The following is a 13,255-nucleotide window of genomic DNA, read 5'->3' on the forward strand; positions in this document are numbered from 1 at the left end:
CACTTTATTATCCCATTTGTCTTTCTTTAAGGTATTTATGACCTAAAGGACAAAGTTCCTTTAAAAAGACCACCTTTTAAAGATGGAAGACACTTTCAAAAATACTCATTGCTTGAGATTGAGGATTATTCGTTCATTTAGAAAATATTTGTTACACTTTAGAGTCGGCCCTGGAGATCTAGTGAGGGCACAACAGGTCTCATGTCTGCCTTCCTGGGAGACAACTGTAGTCAGGTGTGACCTCACACCTTGGAAGGGAAGTCCTTTGCATGATTGGGGCACAGGACAGAGTCTGTTCTGAAGGGTCTTGGAAGGCCTCCTGGGGGAAGTGACGTTAGCACTGCGACCTGAGGATGAATAGGAGATGGGAGCGGGGTACTACTCCAGGCATAGGAACAGCATAAGTAGCAGGTGTGAAGCTCTGGAAGTATAAACTCTTGAGCACGTAACAGATTTTGCAAAAACCAGTTTTGTTTTTGGTTTTTGTTCAATGAGCTACCATTTAGAGCCGTGTGGTCTTGCTTCTGAGAGGTGTAGACTGGTGGTGTGGGCCTGAGCTCGAGTCTCAGCTCTATCACTTCATTCTTCTTTTGTTCAACAAATACTTAGATGCTTATATAATTCAAATTAATTATATGTGCTTATTACATGTGGGACGCTGCTAGATTGTGGCGATAACAGTGGTGGCTCCATCCTCTTGGAACTCAGAGTGTAGTGGTGTGGGCAGGAATCCAGCAGTCCCACCAATGCCAGTCTAATGGCAAATGGAGATGAGTGTTGGATGGGCCGGACCCAGATGCTTCTGGCTGGGGGGTCAGGGAAACTTCATAGAGGAAGGACACTGGAGTGTGATGCAGGACGAACTATGGTGGGGATGTGGAAGTGTCTAGCTGGACATCTGAAGGCAAGGTAAGGTCGTGGAAAGCCTCCAGTGTCAGACCAGGGAGTCTGGATCATCCTTTTAGGGCTTAAGAAACAATGCAAAGTTAGGGGCTGGCCTCATGGCCGAGTAGTTGGGTTTGTGCGCTCTGCTTCGGTGGCCCAGAGTTTCGCTGGTTTGAATCCTGGGCCCGGACATGGCACTGCTTGTCAAGCCATGCTCAGGTGGCATCCCACATGCCACAACTAGAAGGACCCACAACTAAAAATACACAACTATGTGCTGGGGGGCTTTGGAAGAAAAAGGAAAAAAAAGAAATCAACATTTTAGAAACCCACTGTTTTCAGGTAATTGGAGGAAGCGACTGTGATTTGTTCCCCAGGAGTCTAGATCACCTTTTTCGAAGGTGTATTTTTCTGTCCAAGTTCATATCTGCAGGGAGAATTGACAACTGCCTTCTCTCCCCTCAACCCCATTTGTGGGCGGGCGGGGGGGGGGGGGGTGGGAAAGGCCCCATGAAAAGCAATTTAAGAATCAGAACTAGTGTTCTTTTCTTTTCTTTTTTTTTTTTTTTTGCTGTGAAAGATTCACCCTGAGCTGACATCTGTGCCAGTCTTCCTCTATTTTGTACGTGGGTTGCCGCCACAGCGTGGCTGCTGACGAGTGGTGTGGGTCCATGCCTGGGAACTGAACCTGGGCCACCGAAGTGTAGCGCATTGAACCGCAGGGCCAGCACCAGAAGAACTGGTATTCTTATTTTAGGTGTTAGGAAATTTTTGTACAAACAGGAATTTTCTTTAAAAAGTTTTTTGTTTTTCATTCTTTTGAATGGGTAACATATTCATAGGGTTCAAAATTCCAAAAAGCACAAAAGAATGTTTAGTGCAAAGCCTCCCTCTCCTGTCTGCTTCTTGAGCCACCGATGCCCTCCCTGCAGGCAGCCGGGGTTAGCCGTTTCTTGTGTATCGTTCTCGAGGTGTGCTGTGCACCTGTCAGCGTCTGCTTTCTCCTCTTATTCTCTCTTCCCAAAGTGGCATGTTCTACGTGTTGTTCCGTTATAAGTTTATTTCGGACTGATAAATATCTCAGAGCTGTTGGAAATACTAGTATTTGAAGAACAGGCTTCATTCTAAAAATCCTTTTTTAGTGGTAACGTGTTTCAGTGCTATACTTAAATATCACAAATGATTTTAGTGTTTATACTATATAAATGGGAAGAATTGAAGTCTTAAAATATTAATTTCATGTCATCTTGAAGAATATTAGAGGTTTTGTTACTGTGTCATGTTGCACATTGTGCGACCATTTCACACCAAACTTCTGTTTATAGTTTCCCAGTTTCTGGAAGAGTCTTAAAACCTGTGGTTTTTATTACCTACCTTGTTAGCATCTGTAGCTTAACAACCTACTTCTACACTAAGAAGATACAGTAAAAATCAGTCTCTTGCTGATAGGGCTTCTATGAATATTCACATTAACTCCAAACCTTTTCATTAATTTAGTTAATTCATCTAGAGGTTGCAGAACACCAAGGTAACCAGAAGTCCTCCAGAAGAGGAGTAGCCAAGTCCCCTGCTCTGCAGATTTGGGGGAGGGAGAGTGATGGGCACTTAAAGACGTAAGACAAGTGTGAGAATCATTAAATAAAAAGTCAAGATGAAGAGCAAAAATGATCGTTGGATCCTTTTTAGAGGTGAAAAGATATATATTGATGTGTGCCTAGGAGATTTCCAGAAGGCAATCTCTAGAAATTATTTTTCTTGGGCTTGGGGGACTAGGGATGGTTTGAGGGGCTCTCTGCTTTTCGCTTTATATTTTTCTGAATGCTTTAAAAAACATAAACATACTATTTTTATAACAAAAAACTAGTTGCAAAGTAAATCAAATCCAAAGCAAAGCACCTTTAGTGTTTGTGGTTAGAAGAAGCTGTTAAATGGTGAGAAGTGGAGTTTTGGTTAATTCCTGTTGCAAAACCTTAAGACCTCTAGCAAGAATGATTTGAAGAAAGTGTAAATTAACTTAGAGGTGATATCCAAGGATACGAAAGTGTGATTGTGTTTTCGTGTGATGTCCAGTCATCACTTCCTTTGTCAGAAGCTCCAATTTTAACAGAATCCGTCTCTTAGAGGTTTCTTCCTTGATGTGCTGGAAGCTACAAGACCCGACAGCCAACTAATGTTTCTTTGAGTATTTCAAAATAATGTCAGCTTTCCTGATGTAAGCAGCGTTTATCTTACTCCGACATTGGGTACAAAATGTTATATGTAGATTGTCACATTCCTTTAGGGAAAAAATAGTACTTTTGAAAAGTCCTTCTTTAAAGTGCTGTTTCTTTTCCTGCCTTTTAAGTTCATTTAAACACTAAAAATATTTTAAACTAATATTGAACCCATTTCAGATTTCCTCCTCAAACTGTAAACACTCCTCCTGGATCTGGAAGCACTTGGAAGCGTTCCAGGTGTTGTCACCTGGGCTAAAGCTAATCTCCTGGGCCCAGACACCCCAGGGGCTGCCTTTAAAAAAATCAATTTCTTTAATTACTTAAAAGGGTTCACTCGCGTAGTTCAAAAATCAGAGAAGAACACAAAGCTGTAGAACGAGAGCCTCCCTCCACCTAGTCCCTGCAGGTAACCGCTGTGAGTAGATTGTGCTCTCCTCCACGGTTTCTATTCAAGCAGACGCTGTCTGTTCTTAGCTCCCTAGCCCTCCTCCTGCCTGTTTCTTCTTACTGAGGTGGTGCACTGTGCACATTGTTGTGTACCTGTGCATAGCAGCACGTGGAGAGCTTCCTCATTGTCTCTGTCTGTAGTCGCTAGTATTGCATTCTCTGAGACGTGCCATAGTGGATTTAATCTACTCCCTACTGATGGGCATTGAGGTGGTTTCCAATCTTGTCCTCTCACAAACAGAGCTTTCATAAACAGCTCCTCACAGTTATGTGTATGTCTATAGGACAGATTCCTAAAATTGAATGAATGGTTAAAAGGAATGCACGTTTGTAATTTTGATCATATCGTCAAATGGTCCACCAAGAGCTTGTGTGTTGGTGGATTCTTAAAGCTTTAAAAGCAGCACGCTATACCCAGCATAGACATCACTGGACATTTTGTGTGTGTTATTTATTACTATAGTCTAGTTGATGAATACTGAAGTTATTCTCCAGCTTGTCATTCTCCATCATTTTGTGCCTCTCAGTCGCTTATAGTTTATAATTTTATGGTGTGCTTTTTTTTCCTTTAAGACTTTATTTTTTAGGCAAGTTTCAGGTTCACAGCAAAATTGAAGTGAAGATACAGAGATTTCCCATATATCCTCTGCCCCTCCCGCATTATCAGGATTCCCCAAAGAGTGGTACATCTTTTACAGTGGACGCATCATAATCACTCTGAGTCCATAGTTTACCTTAGAGTCCACTCTTGGTGTTGTACATTCTCTGTGTTTGGACAAATGTATGCTGACGTGTATCCATCATTATAATATCGTACAGAGTATTTTCACTGCCCTAAAAATCCGCTGGGCTCCATCTGTTCATTCCCCGCCCCTCCAGCTCTGGGCAGTCTTTTTACTGTCTCCAGGTTTTGCCTTTTCCAGAATGTCATATAGTCAGAATCATATATAATTTTTTCAGATGGCTTCACTTAGTAATATGCATTTAAGGTTCCTCCATGTCTTTTCATGGCCTAATAACTCATCTCTTTTTAGCACTGAATAATATTCCGTTGTCTGGATGTTGGTGTACTTTTTGTACTTAATACATTCATTTCCTGTTGTGGGCTCTCATATGGCCCACACACTTCCATATGTTGTATACTGACTCCTCTGAGTCCAGAATATGGTCTTTCTCTCTTCTCCTGACTTGGTGTTGCTACCTGCCAGCTACAGCTCCCAGCATTTGGGCCAGGGGACCTGGTCTCTCGGTGTCTGGCTTCCTTGTATTTACCTGGTGGCCTAGCACCTGGGTTCGGGAGTTGCTTCTGCAGAGGTTGGATCCTAGCTCAGCCTTCACATTCCTCCTCCTCCAGGGCTTTCAGTTGGCTTGCAGGATGCATGGGCAGCTGATTATGATGCCTTACCTGGGTGCTGGTGCCCCTCTCAGCCGTGGTGGGGAACAGTGGACCTCTTTTTGTTCCCTCTGCTCCAGACCATCTGGTTAGGGACTGCTGGTGATTTGCTGTTGGTCTGGCGGTGGCTTGCTGCTGTGACAGCACCTTCTGTTCCACCTTTGTCCCATGAAGGCTTTTCTCCACCCTTCAGGGCTGAGGGAGGCAGCACACAAACTATATTTAGGAAACTTAAAATTGTCCTACCTGTCTGGGAATGGCACTTCCCTGGAACTTCTGTGTGAGTGAAATGAAGATGGGAGGCTGGCTGCCATTCCAGGACTCTGATGATTTTGGGTCCAGTGTGACAGAACACTCAAGACTCCTGGGTTCCTGAAGTGGAAGGTAAATATTAGCAAACATTCAGTGAAGCAAGATTTCTTGATACCTGATGCAGAGTAACCATAAAGTACATTTGGTAATGAAAAAAATAAAATGCTCAAATTTTAACAGTAAATTATCAGGCAAAGTAGATTTTACCTTTCCTAGGTAAACTTATTCTTGAAAAATTATTTAAAGTGCATTTTTATAAATCAGATATTTCCCTTCTGGTTTACATGATAGTTTCTAAGACTGTAGTTTTATTTCACTTAGTTTGATCTAATACAGTATCTGGATTTCCTTCTCCTCGCTTCAAACTGTATAGTTCATGGAATTTAAATATTTAAATGTACTTACTAGGCAGGTTTCCATCTAAAAGAGTCCCCCTGGATGAATCTTTTTGTAACATGAATATTTGTCCCATAAATGAGCTATATATTTGGATTTAATAAATTAAATTGTCTTAGAACCCTGAATACAACACTTATGTTTGTACTAGAGGGTAGAATTTGAGTTTTACTATTTTTCTATCATATGCTCTGCTTTGTATGATGAACGAGTATTTAAGTGGCATTAACAGTGATCTTCCCCAGGAAGTCCATTCCTCATTTAGAGCATTCTAGTGCGATCTGTCCCATGGAAACAAACTCACATACCCACAGATGGAATCTTGCCATGTTGGAGTTCCTTTTCTTGAAACTCACCACAGCTCAGAGCTTGCCTCTTACTTGAAGCCTTTCCTGTTTCTCTTCACTCCCTTATTCCACTTGGCTGTGAAATCCGATATGTATGTGTTATCAGTTTCAGTTTGTGACTTGATGTCCATGGCCTGTCTTCCTCAATTAGATTATGATCCTGGGTGGTGGAAGCAGACATTTATTTAAGTCTCAAGCCCAGTCAGCCCTGTGCGGAGCAAAGGCCTGAGAGTAGGGACTTCCTCCCACCGGAGGAAAGCCTGGAGGAGGCGGATTGCCCAGCCAAGCCCCTTTGGCTGACTAGCAGATAATGGTCCCAAGGAAGGGCAAGACTTTTTGCTCAGTATAAGATCACTACTCAGAATGAACTAAAACCTCATTAGTCTGTACTAATTAAGGGGTGATGTGTCTGCATAAAAGAAGTCTGAATCACAGAAGATTTTAGAAGGAATTTGCCTTAATTATCTCCTAATAGTCATTGTTAAAAAAAAAATAAAGGTTAGATATCTTTTGGGAACTTGTTTAAATGCCTAGATAAAAATTACTTGTAATGGCGTAAATACTAATAAAAGTGTGCTTTTTTTCTTTTGATTTTCCTTTTTTAAAAAATTTTTATTTTAATTCTTCATTGTTAGAGAGTTGTTCCACTATTTGTTTGCACAATCCTCAAGAATTTTCAAAGCAAAGTAAGCTTTAATTCTGCTAGAATTGCCATGGATTGTTAGGACTTTACCATAGAGAAATGACGGTCATTGAGCACAAACCTTGTGCTAGGCATGGGGTTCCAGGTCCTTGATGTGCATATGTCCCTCAGTCCTCATAGCAACCTTGGAAAATAGGGATTTGACAGTGATAATAATGCCTAATGTTTATTGAACCCTTCCTGGGTGCCAGACTAAGTGCTGTATTCACGTCGTATGGTTTAATTCTTTCATCAGTGATCCTAGAGGCAGTTGCTGTTTTCATTTCCATTTAAGAGTGGAGGAAGCACACACAGGGAGGTAGTGGTAGTAAGGGACAGAGCTGGACCCAAATCAAGACCTGGCTGGGTACTTTTCTCATTACACTAGACTGTGCTTTCTGCGTTGTTGTGTCTAATTGGTAATATGTTAATAAGTGCACCCAGCCAGTCTGATGGCGTAGTGCTTAAAGTTCAGCACTCACCACTTCGGCTACCTGGGTTCGTTTCCCGATTGTGGAACCACACCACCAGGCTGTCAGTGGCCATGCTGTGGTGGCGGCTCACATAGAAGAAATAGAATGACTTACAACTAGGATATACAACCATACACTGGGGCTTTGGGGAGGAAAAAAATAAATAAAAAAATAATAAATGCACTAAGGAGGGCTAAAAGGGTCTCTAGGTCATCTAAGAATAGTAACCCTGTGAAAGTGTCTGCCATTCTTTGGGTTCCTCGTCTTTAGAAGTGAGCATTTTCAGGATGCATTGCCCTTGTTGGATCAGTTTTTTGTATCTGTTGACTTAGGAATTAAAATATCTTTTTGTAAATCTTTCCAGGGTGGATGAAAAAGGTGCTTAGCTTTTGAAAGATTTAAGAGAAGCATTTGAGTAGTCAGAGTTATATTATAAGTAATGCCAAAGAAAATCTAAAGAAATTATGAAAAAAATTGAAGAAAGTAGACCTTTTTGATAGCGAACATGGGTTGTGGAGAGAAATAAGGGGGGTGGGGTGGGGAGGAGAAGACGTCTGTGGAAGAAAGTGTCGTGCTTGGAGGTAGGAAACGTGGACACAAAGCGGCATCTAAACTCTCACGTAGTTTAGTTCCCATTCTCTGTTACGCTGTTTCCTCTTCACGTCAACCATAGCACAGAGGGTCACTGAGACTGAGGTGTAGCCAGAGAGTGAAGTAGACCTGACTGGTCCCCTAGAAGATAAAGAGGCAGCAGAAAAGAGGTGTCAAGAGAAGGATGAGTAGGACAATGTAACATTTCAAGAGAGTCCATTATTGAATTTTGTTCTTTGTTTCTGTTTTAAGAAAGTAGTAATAAATGTTAAGATAACTACTTTATATCTTTGGCTGGACAAGTAACTTATTGACATTGATATTGTGTGTCCTTTGTAACTGAGCACGCAGATGCTGGCTGAGGGCTCCTGTGTGCTGAGCATTTGATGCTAGGTGCTGGCCGGCCGGATCCCTGCTGTCAGGGTGCCTCAGCCTTGTGAGTTATACTGGGAAATTGGTGTATGATTTAAAGGCTCACTCATTATGTCTCTAGGGTATAGAAGAGTTCATACTGCTGGCCAATAGAAGGTGTGATAAGCTGGTTTGTACGCGTGTGACAGAAAAGTCAGCTCTGCCAATACAGAGAATTTGGGGCTCCAAATGCAATTCAAGGGGAAAAATAAGGTATTGTGACAGAAAGAGGACACTTTAGAAAACCTGGGGAAAGATGTGTTTTGTGGACGATTTGTTTAGCTGATGCATTTGAAACTTTTTTCAAACAAAACTATTTTTAAATGTTATTGGCTAGACAGATTGATTCAGCCACTTACCTGGTATTCGATTCTGTAAAATGAAAAGCTTTTTCAGAGTACCTGATAGTAGTTCATTGCTTGTTTAAGGTGAAATACTGATTTCTGATAATGATGAGTAAGAATGGATCTTAGAACGTGTGTGGGATGCCACTTGTTTTTTAGTGTTTAGAAGTGATTGTCCCTGGAATGAAATTTCTGTGTGCAGCTAGAAGTGAAACGTATCTTGTTCCCATGCTTGGTGAAGACCTTCTGTCCCCTGAGGCAGGCTGAGTTTGGTTGTTAGGAAGGACTTTCTCCTTCCTAAGCCACGGTATGGGCGCCCCAGCCTTGTATGAGTGTGATAGAGACTGGGAGGCCTGTGGCTGCTTTTCTCTCCCATCAGCTGAATGAAAGGGGTGAATTCCAGGTTGGTGGCCAGCAAGCCCCAAAGGAGGGAAAATTTCTGTCTCTGGCTGTGGAAGAGTGACAGGCTGTGTTTGCTCCTTGTTGTGTGATGGGGAAGTTTCTGCTAAGGGTGAAGCCCTGGAAAGCGCGCTGCCCATGGATCTCATTCAGCCTCAGCTTTGCTCTCTCCTGGGTTCCTTGGTGACTTGGTGGAGAGAAGGGAACTTACCTGGGACTGGAAGTGGGAGTGCTCAATCTTGAATCTTAGGAACTTCCGGTGATTCAGGTTGCTATTGCTCAACCCATGTGTGAGGACTCTTTGTTGTGCAGAAAGCAGAGCCATATTATATTGCAATATCCTGGCTTTCCTTCTTCACTCTCCTTTGCCACTTTTTTGAACTAGGGAAAAGTAGTGACAGTAATGGTGAGAAGAAGGGTCATGGTGTGGGTATGGATGTGCCTTCCACAAACCCTGTGCTACCTGTCTTGTCTTTAAAAAGCCACACGTTGTATATTTGGTTGTGTACATGCTCATATGTGTTTAGACAGGCAGGTGAGGACATAAGTACAGTTAGTCAGCCCTTTCTGTGCCCCTACAGCTGTGAGATGTGTTTGGACTGAAACAGGATACGAAAAAGTGGTCAAGGTGGACAGAATGTGGCAGACCAGTAAAAAACCAAAACCAGAAAATGAGCCTGCTCTGACTGTAAAAGTCACAGGTGCATTTGGACTGGAACTAGAATAAACCATACAAGAAAACTGGTAAATTTGAGAGAGTCAGGATAGTGGGTGAGTTTTTAGAGGTAAGAAATTGTAAAGTTTTTGTGCATGATGGAGTAAAATAACCATATCGGTGGCACAGAGTGCTCCTGTCCGGCTTTCACCGTGGACCCCTGGGATGTTGTCCCCGTTTCACAGACAAGGCTATTAAGATGCAGAGGACACAGGGCTAATTGATTAAGCAAGGATTTGAACTTGGGTGTTCCCCTTCGCATGTTCTTTTTTCATTTCCATTTCTAATTCCTACACAGAACCAGGGCCCCTGATGCTGCCCCTGCTGTGTTTAACTGTGCTTTCGGGTTTGCCTGGCTGTGGTCTCCTAGAAAAAGTGCGTGGGGACGCTTGGAAGAGCAGTTGGGCGCTTCGCAGGTGGTTCCAAACTATAAATGTAGGAGCTTTGGAGCTCAGTTTCTTTCTGGTTTATGGTGCTTGGAACCGGCTCTTCCTCCTCGTCCCCTCCCCACAAATAGAGAGGAAACCCGATCTCTATCAAAATGGCTCCCACTTTCTGGTTTAGAGGAAGTTTCATTTTCATGTTCATAGATTAAGGAGCACTGCATTAAAAAGATCACAGGTTGATTTTTTTAAAGAGTACTGAGTAAAAATGTGTGTGCATTTGGACAAAACTTGGAAGGCAACAAGCAAAATGTTAATTATGTTAGAGGGTTGTTTTGTTTTTACTTTATTTCATGTGATCTTTGTCTCTGGAGACCTTAGTGAATCTCCAGATTCAGGACAACACAATAGCATAAAAACTATGGAATGGAACCCACAAAACCACTTTGAGACGCAGAAGCTGGGTAATGGCCAGCAGCAAGCCCTAATCAGTGGTTCTTTCTCAGGCTGTCCGCTGTAGCCAGGAATGGGTTCCTGCCGTCTCTTCATAACTGCATGTCCCATAACCATGAGGAAGCAACCCCAAATTGAGGGACGTTCTACTAAACAACTGGCCTATCCGCTTCAAAAACGTCAGAGTTAACAGGGCCGGCCCCACGGCCGAGTGGTTAAGTTCGCATGCTCCGCTTCAGTGTTCCAGGGTTTTGCCGGTTCGTATCCTGGGCGCGGACATGGCACCGCTCATCAGGCCACGTTGAGGCGGCGTCCCACATACCACAACTAGAAGGACCCACAACTAAAATACACACGTACTTACTGGGGGATTTGGGGAAAAAAAGCAGAAAAAAAAAAAGATTGGCAGTAGATGTTAGCTCAGGTGCCAATCTTTAAAAAAAAATGTCAGAGTTAAGAAAAGCAGAGTCTGAGGAACCTTTCTAGATGAAAGGAGAAGACAAAGGCATGGCAACTAAGTGCAGTGGGGTCCTGAATTGAATCTTAGACCAGGAGAATAATTGTCATAAAGGGCATTTTTGGGACAACTGGCCAAATGAGAGTTAGGATTATCAATATATTATATCATACAATGTACAACATATTGTATAAGTGTTGTATCAGTGTTAAATTTCCTGAATTTGATAAATGTACTATGCTTATGTAAGAGTCTTAGGAGCTGTGTAGTGAAGTACTTGGGAGGAAAGTCTCGTATTGTCTGCAGCTCACTCTCACAGGTTCTGTAGAAACTGTGTGTGTGTGTGTGTGTGTGCGTGTGCACGCACGCTTACAAGTAATATGTAATTCCAGCCCGGTCGGAAGAAATAGGCCTATGTTGAAGGTGGTTTACTAGGCCTGTGTATACAGAGAGCTCTGGAGACTGGAAAGAGGGACGGTGAGTTCTGCACGGGCGGCCTGAAGACACTCTTCATAGTCAAGTTTCATCCGAGTAAGGGCCAAGGGTGGGCTTTCCTAGACTGAGAGAGAGCGTCCAGAAGAAAGATTGCTGATGCACGGGACAACTCACTGTGTTGTGCCTGGAACGTAGGGTGCATCAGGAGGACGGGGAGAAAGAGGACTGAGAAGTGGACAGGGGCCACTTCCTGATGGCCTCAGATGCCATACGAAGGAGTTTGACCTTCATCCATAGACATAATGGAGATATCAAGGTGCCTTCAGCTACAACTCCAGCTGGATGGCTTAAATGATAGGAAATGTATTTCCTCACGTCATAGGAAGTCTGAAGGCAGCGACGTTCCACGGTTGGATAATTCAGCTCAGAGATGGCTTCACCAGCCCAAGTGTTTGTAGTTTTTGCTGCAGCCATCCTTAGTGTGAGAGTGAAGTCTCCCCTCCTGGTTGAAGAGGGTTGCCACAATTCCATGATGAAATCTGGTGAAGAAAAGGAAGATCTCTTTCTGAGCATCCCTTAAAATTAGGAGGGAAAACCTTTTCCAAAACTTTCTTGGTTGACTTGCCTTCAGTTCCCTTAGCTGGGCTTGTGTCACCACAAAGGGAAAGTGTTTGTAGAGATTCGCTCCTCCGGTCACTCTCACCCCTGTGGCCGGGAACTGTTGCCCTTCCTTATAGGAACCTGCGAGCAGCTGCCCGAGGCGGGTTGTTGGGTGAGCAGTTGTTAGGGTCTGCCCCATGGAGAACAGTTTTCACTTTTCTAAAAGTGGATGGTGGAAGGAGGAGTAGCTATGTTAAATTAAAAAAAAAATAGCTACATGTACTCATCCGCTCACTTTACCAGTCCGACTTTCTTTTTGGTGTGTTACTTTCCAGCCACTGCCCACGTGCACTTGCTTTAGTTCTGGTCTTACTCTCTGTGCCGTTTTGCATACAGTTTCCATTTGCATGTTTTACATAACATAAAAACATTTTCCTGCATTTCTACAGTTTTCATGATTATTTTAATAGATGTTCAATGTTTTATAATGTAATAGCAATTTATTAAACCTTCTGTGATTGGATAACAATAATAGTAATAGCTGATACTGAGTATTTCCCACCCACAGGCACTGTTTACATGCTTTACATTTGTTAATTCATTTAGTCCTCACAACACCCCTATGAGGTGTAGTGGTCATTATCACCCCCAGTTTCCAGATGAGGAAACTGAGGCACAGACAGTCTAAGTAACTTACCCAAGGTCACAGAGCTAATAAGTGGGGGGCTAGACAGAGCCGGGGTTCTAATGCAGTCAGTCTGGGGCTGGAGTCTGTAACCGTTAGGCTACGCTGCCTCTGGGTCTTGTTTGCATTTGTTCTGCTGTTAGAGATTTCTGCATATCTTGTCCTTTACACATGCACACATAGCCAGGTTGTTGTGGGTTGAAGAAGGCATCATCGATGGGGGCTTAGAGATGACATATATAGACCACATGTTAGAGGAACGTTACTTTGAGAGGGACCAGAAGAAAGGAGTTGCTTTAATTGTCGTGTTTGATCACGAGGAAGGATGATCTCTTTTGTTTACTGTTTTATCTTCCTTTGTGATACGTATCTGCTTATCTTTTGTGCATTTATACTTAGAAGTCAGTGTGCTTTTCATCTTTCTGTATGATTGACAATTAACCTCTTTCATATGATACAGGTATTTTTTAAGCTTCTATTTTCTTGTACTTTTAACTGTTTTTAGTTTCTCTATATCTTTATTATTATTTTCTGCAACTTCAACACTTTGAGAAATCTCATTTTCTGTTCAGGCTACCTTTTTTAATTTACCTTTTAAATATGTCAATCACTTAAGCTTGGCTTTACTTTA

The 13,255-nt window shown here is 42.5% G+C and overlaps 1 protein-coding gene across 2 annotated transcripts in view; it reads left to right on the forward strand.

Moving 5' to 3' along the window:
* CREBBP (CREB binding protein) overlaps positions 1–13,255 on the forward strand; it is a 131,050-nt gene that overhangs the window by 10,338 nt on the left and 107,457 nt on the right. The window lies entirely within an intron of this gene.

This window comes from Equus caballus, chromosome 13 (genome assembly GCF_041296265.1).
Source record: "Equus caballus isolate H_3958 breed thoroughbred chromosome 13, TB-T2T, whole genome shotgun sequence".
Taxonomy (NCBI): domain Eukaryota; kingdom Metazoa; phylum Chordata; class Mammalia; order Perissodactyla; family Equidae; genus Equus; species Equus caballus.